This window comes from Arachis hypogaea, chromosome 5 (genome assembly GCF_003086295.3).
Source record: "Arachis hypogaea cultivar Tifrunner chromosome 5, arahy.Tifrunner.gnm2.J5K5, whole genome shotgun sequence".
NCBI classification, from domain to species: domain Eukaryota; kingdom Viridiplantae; phylum Streptophyta; class Magnoliopsida; order Fabales; family Fabaceae; genus Arachis; species Arachis hypogaea.
Window position 1 is genome coordinate 113,362,016 of NC_092040.1, and position 13,147 is coordinate 113,375,162.

Here is a 13,147-nt window from a genome sequence, read left to right on the forward strand (position 1 = left end):
TATCACTCTTATACTCCTCTAAAAACCTCTATAGTGGACGTATACAGAGAGATTTGCCACACTGAAAGGCTGCCACCCCCTAGACATATTAAAAATAAAAAAGGGGGAAGCCGCGGCGATTATTGCGAGTACCATAAGATATATGGTCACTCCACTAACGACTGCTACGACCTTAAGAATGTGATAGAAAAGCTGGCTAGAGAAGGTCGGCTTGATAGATATCTCATGGAAAGGTCGGACGGTCACGGAAAAAGAAAGCGAGATGACATGGATAGAAGAGATCCACCACCACAGACCCCAGAGAGACATATCCATATGATCTCAGGAGGGTTTGCGGGAGGTGGAATCACCAAATCTTCTCGCAAAAGACATCTCAAGAGAGTCTATCAGGTCGGGGAAGAGACACCCGACCTCCCCACTATCTCATTCACAAAAGAAGATGGGCAAGGAGTAATCCCCGGGCACGATGACCCCGTGGTGATAACCATGATCCTAGCCAATGCCCATTTCCACAGAACCCTAGTAGACCAAGGAAGCTCGACGGACATCCTTTTCAAGCCCGCCTTCGACAAGCTAGGGTTAGATGAAAAGGAGTTGAGAACCTACCCCGACACCCTATATGGGTTAGGGGATACACCAATAAAACCACTGGGATTTCTACCCCTTCACACCACTTTTGGAAGAGGGGAAAAATCAAGGACTCTGAGTATAGACTTCATAGTCATCGATGAAGGGTCAGCCTACAATGCCTTAATCGGCAGGACTACCCTTAATCGCCTAGGAGCAGTGGTATCCACTCCCCACCTTTGCATGAAATTCCCGACTCCAGGAGGAATAGCAACGGTGAGGGGAGATCAAAAATTGGCGAGAAAGTGCTATAATGAAAGCCTAAATCTGAGAGGAAAGGGCAAAGAAGTCTACACCATAGAGCTAGGCGGTACAAGGACCAGAGAAGAGTTGCGACCCCAGCCGGGAGGAAAAACCGAGGAGATACAAGTCGGTGAGGAGGAAGGAAAAAACACTTACATAGGAGCCCACCTAGGGGAAACCCTAAAGCAAAGGTTGGGTGAACTCCTAAGAGCTAATTCCGACCTCTTCGCATGGAAGGCTTCCGACATGCCCGGGATTGATCCCGAGCTAATGTCCCACAAACTTTCGATTTACCCAGGGTCCCGACCTGTACAGCAAAGAAGACGCAAGCTCGGCCCAAAACGAGCCTCAATAGTAGAAGAACAAGTACAGGCGCTTCTGGAAGCCGGCTTTATTAGGGAGGTCAAATACCCAACGTGGCTAGCCAATGTAGTGCTAGTCAAGAAACAAAATGGTAAATGGAGAATGTGCGTCGACTATACCGACTTGAATAAGGCATGTCCTAAGGACCCTTATCCCCTACCGAGTATTGATACCCTGGTGGACTCCAGCTCGGGGTACCAATACTTATCATTCATGGACGCCTACTCGGGATATAACCAAATCCCGATGCATGAACCCGACCAGGAGAAAACATCGTTCATCACACCAAAAGCCAACTATTGCTACGTGGTCATGCCATTCGGACTAAAGAATGCAGGAGCCATGTATCAAAGGCTGATGAACAAAGTGTTTTCCCCCCATCTAGGGAGCCTAATGGAGGTATACGTCGACGACATGTTAGTAAAAACCAAGCAAGAAGTCGACCTCCTAACCGACCTCTCCCAAGTCTTCAACACTATAAGGTCGCATGGGATGAGATTAAATCCCGCAAAATGCGCCTTCGCGGTAGAAGCAAGAAAATTTCTAGGATTTATGCTAACACAAAGAGGGATTGAGGCCAATCCCGACAAATGCAGAGCCATCATAGAAATGAAAAGCCCGACTTGTTTGAGAGAGGTTCAACAGCTCAATGGCCGACTTGCAGCCCTCTCCAGATTTTTGGCGGGATCGGCACTGAAATCCCTTCCACTATTTTCTTTATTGAGGAAGGGATGCCAATTTGAATGGACTTCGGAATGCGAGGAGGCGTTCCAAGAGTTCAAAAGATTCCTAAGCCAACCTCCTATCTTAACCCGACCAGTACCAGGAAAAGACCTCGTCCTGTACCTATCCGTGGCAAACAGGGCTGTCTCATCAGCCCTGGTCAGAGAAGACGAGGTCGGGCAACACCCAGTCTACTTTATCAGTAAGGTCCTACAAGGCCCTGAGCTAAGGTATCACAAACTAGAGAAGTTTGCCTACTCCTTAGTGATAGCCTCACGAAGGCTACGACCTTACTTTCAGGCTCACACAATAAGAGTCCGTACGAACCAACCCATGAAGCAAATCCTCCAAAAGACGGATGTTGCAGGGAGAATGGTTCAATGGGCAATAGAGCTCTCCGAGTTTGATCTGAAATATGAAACTCGGACAGCAATTAAAGCCCAATGCCTCGCCGACTTCATCGCAGAATATGCAGGAGAGCAAGAGGAAAAACCGACTACTTGAGAACTCTACGTAGACGGATCCTCCAACAAGACAGGGAGCGGCGCAGGCATAATATTGGTGGATGGAAAAGGAACCCAGATAGAGGTCTCCTTAAAATTTGAATTTCCGGCTTCAAATAATCAGGCAGAATATGAAGCCTTGATTGCCGGATTAAAGTTAGCAGAAGAAGTTGGCGCTACAAAGGTGATGGTCTACAGCGACTCACAAGTGGTGACTTCCCAAATAAGTGGAGAGTATCAGGCAAAGGACCCCAATATGAAGAGATACTTGGAGAAAACCTTGGAGCACCTTGGGCGCTTTGCGGAAACCGAAGTTAAACACATAACTCGGGACCTAAATAGCAGAGCAGATGCCCTATCCAAGTTAGCAAGTACCAAACCAGGAGGAAACAATAGAAGCCTGATCCAAGAAACTCTCCAGGAGCCCTCGGTATCAAAAACAGAAGATGAACAAGAGGTACTTGAAGTAGTCGGATTAAACCTCGGATGGATGAATCCCTTGGTCGAATATCTGAAATTCGACATCCTCCCCAAGGAAGAGAAAGAAGCTAAAAGGATCCGAAGGGAAGCACAACATTATACTTTGGTGAGAAATGTCCTTTACAGAAGAGGGATATCAACACCATTGCTGAAGTGCGTACCGACCTCAAGAACCACCGATGTTGGAGGAAGTACATAGTGGAATCTGCGGAAACCATCTCGGAGCAAGGTCACTAGCCAGGAAAGTAATCCGAGCAGGATTCTATTGGCCGACTTTGCAAAGAGATGCCACAGACTTTGTGAAAAAGTGCCAACCGTGCCAGATGCATGCAAATTTCCACGTAGCTCCACCAGAAGAGCTCATTAGTATAACTTCCCCCTGGCCTTTCGCAAAATGGGGAATGGATTTGTTAGGTCCTTTTCCCCAAGCGCCAGGACAAGTCAGGTACTTGATCGTGGGAATAGATTACTTCACAAAGTGGATAGAAGCAGAACCATTAGCCACCATCACCGCTCAAAGAAGTCGCAGGTTCCTCTACAAAAACATCATCACAAGGTATGGAATACCTTATTCCATTACCACAGACAATGGAACCCAATTCACCGACGCCACCTTCAGAAGTTTGGTAGCCAGTATGAAAATCAAGCATCAGTTCACCTCGGTGGAACACCCCCAAGCCAATGGGCAAGTCGAGGCAGCTAACAAGGTCATACTGGCAGGATTAAAGAAGAGACTACAAGAAGCAAAGGGAGCTTGGGCTGAAGAGCTCCCTCAAGTGCTGTGGGCTTATAGGACAACCCCCCAATCCGCCACAGGAGAAACACCCTTCCGACTAGTCTACGGCGTAGAAGCCATGATTCCAATAGAAATCAATGAGCAAAGCCCAAGGGTAATTCTCCATGATGAGGTCGGAAATATACAGGGGCACAAAGAGGAACTCGACTTGCTCCCCGAGGTCCGAGAAGGTGCCCAAATAAGAGAAGCGGCATTAAAGCAAAGGATGACTACTAGATACAACAAGAAAGTCATTCGAAGAGCTTTTGTCCTGGATGACCTGGTCCTCATCAGAAACGACATTGGAGTCAATAAATCAGGAGAAGGAAAGCTCGCCGCAAATTAGAAGGGGCCATACAAAATCAAGGAAGTGTTAGGGAAAGGTTATTATAAAGTAACCGACCTGAATGGCACTGAGCTACCAAGGTCGTGGCATGCTTGTAATATGAAAAGGTACTACAGTTAGAAGCGAACTCTACTCCCTGATGTACTCTTTTCCCAACTTCATGATTTTTTCCCAAAAAGGGTTTTTTCTGGAGAAGGGTTTTTAACGAGGCATCATAGTAGAGGCTAAGGGAAAATAAGCTATCAAAACCCTTAGTAGCAAAAAGGTACCTTCACAATCAATAAAGATCTTTTTCATTTGCAATATCTCTCTTAAATATCCTCCTTTATTTTTTAAGTCTTTCTACGAAACGCGCCGACTTAAGCTCGACAAAACGTGAAAATCCCATGAACCGACCTAATATGGTTGTCATGATGAAACGACGAGGCACAAGTCGGCATAAAGAGGTTGTATAAGTTGATCGTATTAAACTCGGGAACAAGTCCGACTCGTAAGTCGAGACAAGAGCCCGAGTAGACAAACTCGGGAACACTCCGAGTAGGTGAAAAACGCATCACAAAAATAACCTAAGTCATAAAAACTCACTAAAGCAAAGTTGAGTATGAAGGATAACAAAAGAGATAGGAAAACTTGGAAAAAAGGCTGCACAAAAGCACTTAAACGAAAAAGGCTTGAGAAAGCGATGCAGGCCAACAAAAAGGTTTTCCCGAAAAGATCAAACATATCAAAAACAGAAAAGCATGCACGCACAAGGTAACTTAAACCCTTATCCAAAAAAGGGCATTTACTTTGTTTAAAAAACCCTTATCCAACAAAAAGGGCACAAATCAGAATATTTTGTTTACGGCCTTAAAAGGCCAAAGAAGAAATTGTTCACAACCACCAACAGATAAATAAAGTTTAAAAAAGGGGGGACCCACAGGCCGGGCCCCCATATAGCCATAAAAATAATAAAAGTCATTTCTTCAAAGGAGTAGAGGAATCACCACCGCCAGACTCGGGAGGAGCGCCACCAGGACCAGGAGGAGGAGCTGTAGAGGAAGTCGGATGAGCAGCTGAAGAACTCGGAGCATCTCGGGAATGAGGAGGAGACTCAATAATCCTCTGTCCCCGAGTCTTCAGGTCTGACTCGGAAATGACCTCGGGGACAGGAGGATCAACGATGGCGCCATCAATAACTACTTTGTCAGGATGTAGTGGAGAAAGATCCAAGTCGGGAGCTATAACCCTAACTTGCTCCAAGAAAATTCTCCAAGACTCCTCGGCGCCCTCGGCGATAGAATCCTCCAACTCGGCGTATGCGTTCCGAGAATTCAGCAAGTCCTTCCTCACGGCAACAATATCTTGAAATAAACTGTGGTAGCTGTCTTGTGCTGTTTTCCTCAGATTAGCCTCCAAAGTGCATTGGGCCCGCAGCTTACTCTCCTCCTCCTTAAGGTGATCCCTCTCCTTCCTCAATTTATCTCTCTCCTCCTTCAACTCCCTCTCATGTTTTTCAAACATAAGAAGCCTCTCCTCCAACTCCCCAACCTTTGAGGAAGCCCCCAGGGAGCTGAGGGGAGTCTTCTCAAAAATGTCCAAGAGTTTGCCACAAACACCCGCTGTCCTAAAACTCTCCTCGGCCATGGCGGTAAGGTGGTTTCGAACAGAAACATCATCCATACTTATAAAGGGATAGATGTTCTTTCGGACGAATGCCAGAGCATCCGCCTTAACCCCACCATCAAAAGAAGAAGAGCCAGACTCTGAAGTCTTGCGCTTCTTCTTCTCGGGCTCAGAGAGAGTTTGGGCAGAAGGGAGTGGTCGAGACAAACTAGAGGAAGAAATAATAATTGGTTGAGAGGGAGTACCGACATTCTTAGGAGGAGGAGGAGGAGGAGGAGGAGGAGGAGAAATGACTGTCTTGGCACCTCCGGCCCTAGCCTGGGACTTCGCCTTAGCCTCCTGGACCCTTTGGTAGGCCTCCTGAGCGTTCCTTTTTGCCATATCTACAAAAGAAAACAACTAACAAAAGTTACAAGTCGGTAGAATGCAAGTCGGCAGAAACAACTCGGAAATAAAGAATGCATGCACTACCTAGTTGAGATTGAACAAAGGTCGGTGTTCCCTGGAGGATTTTCCTGGTATCCAAGTATGGGGCCCTCCCCCACGCTTCTCGGAAAAACCCCACAATGGCCACCTCCACCTCATCCAGGTCATCGGGACCATACTTTTCACAAGAGGAAGGCGGCGACCAATAAATGGGGAAGCGAGGGGAGGAATGCTCATCCAGGAAAAAGGGGTGGTGACCCTCTACGGCTTGAACTTTGAAAAAGAAGTTTTTGAAGTCATAAAAAGATTCGTCGAAAAGGGTAAAAATCCTCCGACCTTGTATGGCTCGGAAGGATACCCATTGCTGCTTGTTGTTTAGCCCACTAAAGGGCTTAGTCATATGAAAGAGAAAGAAAAAAAATCCTCAGAGAGGTCGGGAAGTCCAGAGCATGGCTTATAAACTGATAGATCTTCAAAAAACCCCAAGAATTGGGGTGAAGTTGAGTAGGGGCAACTCTACAGTGATGCAAGACAGATATCTCGAAATCTGAGAAAGGAAGAAAAACACCCAAGCGGGTGATCATGCATTCATACATAAAGAAAAAATGAGGGGCCGCCTCATTTTCTCTCCCAAAACAGACCCGGTCTTCAGGACTCGGGATTATCAGTTCATATTTTGGCTCGTCCTCCTCCGAAGTACAGAGCCGGTGATGAGTACGAAGATGAGTGATGAACTCAGCATCAACCAACGGTTCCTCCCCAAGGACCGTAACATCTACCCACTGAGAAAGAACGTCTACGGAAGCCATTTTTTATAAAGAAAAGTGGCAGAAACCTACAAAAGGGAAAAAGAAAAAGAAAAATAAAAAAACACGGCCCCTAAAGAGGAGAGATGCGAAGCTAGAATCTATAGGTCAACCTATCCACTCACAAAACATGCAAACATAAAGCATGATATAAACAAAACTAACCTTTATCCGAGAAATGAAGGTTGGAGAAGAACAGAAATCTTCGAACACAAGAATGCAACACGAACAAGGAAGGAAGAAATTTGGAAGATTGCAGAAACGGAAAAAATGAAAGAGAGGGAAAGTATTTATAAATACGCTAAGGGGCATAATGGTAAAAACGGAGCAGTCATTAATGAGGTTGCACCGTTACCAAAGCCCTTAACACTTCCCCAATGGACACGACGCTTGAATTGACATAACTGTCAGAAACAAAAGGTCGCGAAAATCACGTCGGTTTCTAAAACCCGCGTCTCCTCCAAACAAGTCGACTACGAACCCGAGTTAATACTTGAACCCAAACTTTAAAGAAAATTTGGGCTCAAGTAGGGGCACTGTTCATACCCTGGCCCAATGCAAAGGCCCAGGTCCAATTAAAAGGCCTAACCTGAAGGATTAGAGCCTAGCTAAGTATCGACCTTCACATAAGAAGTCGGTATCAACCACGACTTGGTCTGAAGAAGTCGGATATGAGATTAAACTGGCAGATAAATACTCACTCAAATGAGTAACCGCCCCTAAAATCTCTCTAACCGCTTCATAAAGCCATATCTTAACCTCCCCAAGATAATAGGGACGGTTAGCACCCTAAAGATACGACACTACTCCAACGGTGGTTATTGGCTCACCACTATAAATACACTGACACCCCTCAGGTATCTCTAAGTCCAATACTCTCTAGACCTGCTCACACTCTTGCTAACTTAGGCATCGGAGTGTCTTTGCAGGTACCACCCCCCATTCACTCGCGAGCACAAGTCGGACGGAGCCTCCCGAGTTGCAGAATCATCCGGAGTCTTCCTCCTTCATACACTTGGGCCGCCAAACGCCATCCATCGTATTAATCTCCGGTTACCTACCGTAACAGGTAGGTTCTTGTATTTTTTTTCTTTTTAATATAGTTTTTATATTGTTTTTAATTTTATAAATAGATCCTTTTTAATATAAAAAATATTAGAATTTATTAGATATTTTTTTACAAATTGAAGATATTCAAAATTAAAAATTCAATTAGATTTTTTAACACATATTTTTTAAAAAAAATATTCTGTTAATTTTAATATTTTTAACGTGAAAAGAATGTAGTTATTATGAGATTAAAAGCAATGTAATGACTCAATTAAAAAGAAAAATATAAGAATCTAATTAAAATTTTGATAAAATTATAGAGACTAACAGAATAATTAAATTATTTTTTTATAATTTTACTGAGTAATTAATAATTTAGCTACTATATTAAGTTTATTTTTCAACTAGAATTTATCAATAAAAAATAAAAAATATAATACATACATTAAAAATCAGCTATTAAATAAAAAAAAATTTTAACAAATTCAATTTACAACATCTTTAAAAGTAGAAAATTCTATTTAGATCAAACAATTCCACAATAAACAAGTTGTTGTTTCTACTAGCCTTCTATTATTGTAATATTTTTCTTTAATAATTTTATGTTTAATTTGGAGAAATTGAAAGGCAAGAAGCTATTTTATTTCGTTTCAAAATCTATCTCAACAAAGTAGTTTTTAGAAAAAAATGGAGGATGCACATATAAGTTAAGTCGTTAAGAAACTTCCCATAATATACTAATATATAATATATGCTTTTTTAGATACGTAAATAATTTATTATTTTTATTTTAAAAATAGTATAAAATTTTTTAATCCATTTAACTGTAAAATTTAAAGGATAATATATATTAAAGAAAAAAGTCTATCTATAAACTAAAATAATTCTTGTGAATTTTTGTTCTCAATATTATAAAGTGTGATATAATTTTTTGTACCACTTAAAAAATATAAGATGAGAAATCAAACCTTATATTATCAATTAAAAAATAAACTAATATATATTGATTAATTTCTAAAACTTGAATAAATGTGAAAATCGAATATCTGACTGCTAATTAATTCAAGGATAACTATTTAAATAAGTATATCTATGTCTAAAGTATTCAAATATGAAGAACAGATGAAAAGAGCTTTGGTAAAGAATAAGGACTTTGGTAAACACTTTGTTCCAAGCTTCTCGGCAAAAGACATGCCACCGCCAATTTTCGTTCTGCCCCGCTATAGATCCAATGCTAAAAGAATTGTTTTGGTAATTAATTTTAGGGTTAAGTATGGTTTTGACCTCTAAAATTTTCAGTTAGAATCGAAACCGTTTCTCATCTAATTTTCGATTTTAAAATCGTCTTTAATATTTTTTTTCGTATTAAAATCGTCATTTTAAATAAAATTTTTAATTTAATTCCTAAACTACTTTTACTTTTAAAAAATTATAAAATTAAAAAAAAAGGGAGACAGGGTGGGGGGAAGGGGACGCGGGGTGGGGGTGGGGGGAAGGGGAGACCGGAAGTAGGGAAGCGGAGACCGGAGGTGGGGTGGGGGAAAGGGGAGACGGGGAGGGGGTGCGGGGAAGGGGAGCCGGGGTGGGGAAGGAGGAAGGGGGAAAAGGAGGGTATTTTTATCCCAAAAAATAAAAAAAAAATGATTTTAATACAAAAAAACGTTAAGGACGATTTTAAATAAAAAATTAGATGAGAGATGGTTTCGATTCTGACTGAAAACTTTAGGGACCAAAATCATACTTATCCCTTAATTTTATGATGAAATTTGTATAATTTCCTTGCTAGTTAGAAACAGGAATTTTTTAGTTGGTTAATTTGTTTTATCATAATTAAACTTGATGATGCAATGCTAGAGTAGTCCATTACTCCATTCTACGATGTTCTCTATTGTTTTGACTTAATATAATGGTACATTCTGTTGGTGCTTATTTTTTAGCCGCTATGGGAAAGAAATCAACCCATTGGTTTTTTTTCTTTCTTATAGTTTTATTCAGTGGTTAATAATTAAACTACTATAACTATTGAGTTCATTTTTCAACTAGAATTTATCAATAAAAATATAAAGCATCTATAAATCAGTCATTAATCAGAACAACTATTTTAACAAATTTAATTTACAATACTTTTAAAAGCAGAACATTTTATTTAGATCAAACAAAATTCCACAATGAACAAAGGTGGTTTCTACTAGCCTTCTATTGTTGTAATATTTTTCTTTGATAATTTTATGTTTAATTTGGAGAGATTGAAAGGCAAAAAGCCAAGTTTTTGGGATCAAAATCTATCTCAACAAAGTATTTTTTAAAAAAAAAAACTGACAAATGCCTGAACATAGAAAAAATGCCAGGAAAGAGAGTTGAGGCCAGAGATAAGTTTCATTTAAAGGAATCCAAACATCTTTACTCATTTGAACAAATTCGAAATGAGGCATCACAATTCTTTCAAGATTGACGTTAATTAACAAGCTTGTCATGAAAGTTTTCAAACAATTAATGGTGATGATTTTTTATTAAAATCAAATGAAGCATAAAAAGATCCAATAATAAATCACAAACAATATGCCACACAATGAATCATAGAGCAAGACTTTAATGATGAATATACGTTTCATAATACAAGCATTAAAAGTAAACCAGTTCTCAGAGATAGATTAGAGCTACCTAAAAGCTAAAATCCAGCTGATATTGGAACTAAAAATATAATCTAACTAAAATTGAACAAATTTCAACAACGAAAATTTGAAGTACCATACATAGAAGCAAAAATGAAAAATTAAGAAAAAAAAAACTGGAAAAATCAACTAAGGAAGAAACTATAATAACAAATTCTGAACAAATCCAGAATTATAAATTACAATAACAAAGCGCACCAGCGCCGTAAAGAAGATGAGCAGCGCCGAGAAGAAGAGGAGCACGAGCAGAGCAGTGACCTTCACACTTCGCGGCCGCTTTTGGTGGCTTCGTGAGTAAGGTTCTCCGGCAAGCAGTGCGGCGCGGAGAAGCTGTGCAGCGCGGAAGCAGAGCAGCCAGTTCCGAGAAAGAACACCGTGAGGCCAGTGATGGTGGCTGGTGGGTGTCTGAACGAGCATTCACAAAGGGTCTGAGAATGGGATTGGGATTTGGGAGCTTGGGTTCTCTACGTTCCTGATTGAGAGAGAGGGCCAGAGAGGAGAAATATTGTGTGTCGGGCTGCAACATCAAATTTTTTTTTAAATTAACAACTTGGGCCGTACCGGGCCGGGTTACCGATCTCTACCAAGACCCGCTTCAGTTGGTCCCCCCGGGGGGTTCCTCGGGTCAGTCCCGGACTATTTCGGGCTGGTCATAACCCAACTTCAGGGCCATGATATTGTTATAAAGAAGAAATTTGTGTGTGTCATTAATCTGAATTTGAATTTAATTTAAACAAAATAATTTTTAAAATAAGATTAAATCTCTATTTTGGTCCTGAAATTCACGTCATTATCCATTTTAGTCTTTGAAATTTAAAATTACTTATACTGCTCTTCCAAATTCAAGTCTCGGTACCAATGTGGTCTCTCGACTCCTTCCAGCAATGACTAGACAAACGGAATGCTGAGATGGCACCTTCCTTGCCACGCTGGATGATGAGTAAATAACGTCGTTTATCTTTGGTATCGAAATAAGTCAGAAATGTCGTCGCTTTGTATATGAAGGGAGAAGAAACGATGGAGACCCAAAATAAAGTATTATTCTTTTTCTCTATCCTCCACTATTCTTCATTTCTGACTTGTTTGGGCGCCAAGGATAAACGACGTCGTTTACTCATCATCCAGCGTAATAAGGAAGGTGCTATATTAGCACTATGTTTGCCTAGTCATCGCCAAAAAGAGTCTAGGAACCATATTGGTGCCCGAACTTGAATCTGTAGGACTAGTATAGATAATTTTAAATTTCGAGAACCAAATTAAATAATCGTGTGAATCTCAGAGATCAAAATAGGTATTTAGTCTTTAAAATAAACTATACTATGTAGTCAACATCAGCCAATAATACAAGAGAGTTCAATATTGATGAATGATTTTTATTTGAATTTTTTTTCTTATTCTTCTTCTTAAAAAAAAAATTTAAAATCAAGTTGGGTTGTTCTAGTCGTTAGCTCATTAATTCGTAAATATTGGGAGTTCAAATCTCATCTTATACATGCAGCAACCCATTGAATAACGACAAACCCTTAAATAAAAGATTGATCCTTGATTTGTTGGGTTGGGAAATATAAAAAAAAAAATTTAACCTATCATGACAAGTCACCCATCTCTATCTTCACAAAAAATACAAAATCACTATTTGTATTATTTAAGATATACTAAATTATAATTTCAAATTAAATACTATGTAATTAAAAATAATAGATACAACTCTAAAAATAAATGTTAAAATTTAAAATTCGTTAGTTTTAATTTAGATCTATTTAAATAGATTTAAAAAATAAAAATTTTAAACTTATTCATACCCTATCCTAAGACATAGAGCCTAATCCAATAAAGTTGAAATACCCAACTATAAAGGTACTCTTTACCCGACCTCCTACAAAGGTTGGACTCGACAGCTCATGCTTACCCACGTAGGTAACTACTTCTATGAATCTCTCGTCCCCTTTTAGAGGAGAGATCTCAACAATTCCAACATAAAGGAGGTGGTTATCCACCACAAAAGTGGAATTACTTCAACGTTATTATTGGCTCGTCTCCTATAAATACCCCGATACACTCAAATACATAAAAAGTTCCAATACACTAAAAACCTGCTAAAATCCTTGCTGACTTAAGCATTGGAGTATTTTGTAGGTACCACCCCACCTTCTCACAAATAACTCAGACGACGATTACTGGACATAGACTAAGTCAAAATCCGCTCCATTGAGGATTTGGGCCTCACGTACAAGTCCGAAAATAATCCAGTTTTAGATAATTCTCGAAACAAAAATCATATTTAAAAATTTAAAATTAAAATAAAATGTTAATTTATTTAAATTTGTGAAAATTTAAAAATCAAAATAAATAATGTAACAACAGTTAAAATTCAAAATATAATAATATTTTTTTTAAATACTAAATCTTAATTTAAAAATTTAATACAACTTTGATTCTACATCTTAAATATACATCTCAAGTATTTGCGCTTTTGACAACCCCGTAAAACAAGTAAACCGAATAAAAGAAGGGACAAACTAATTACA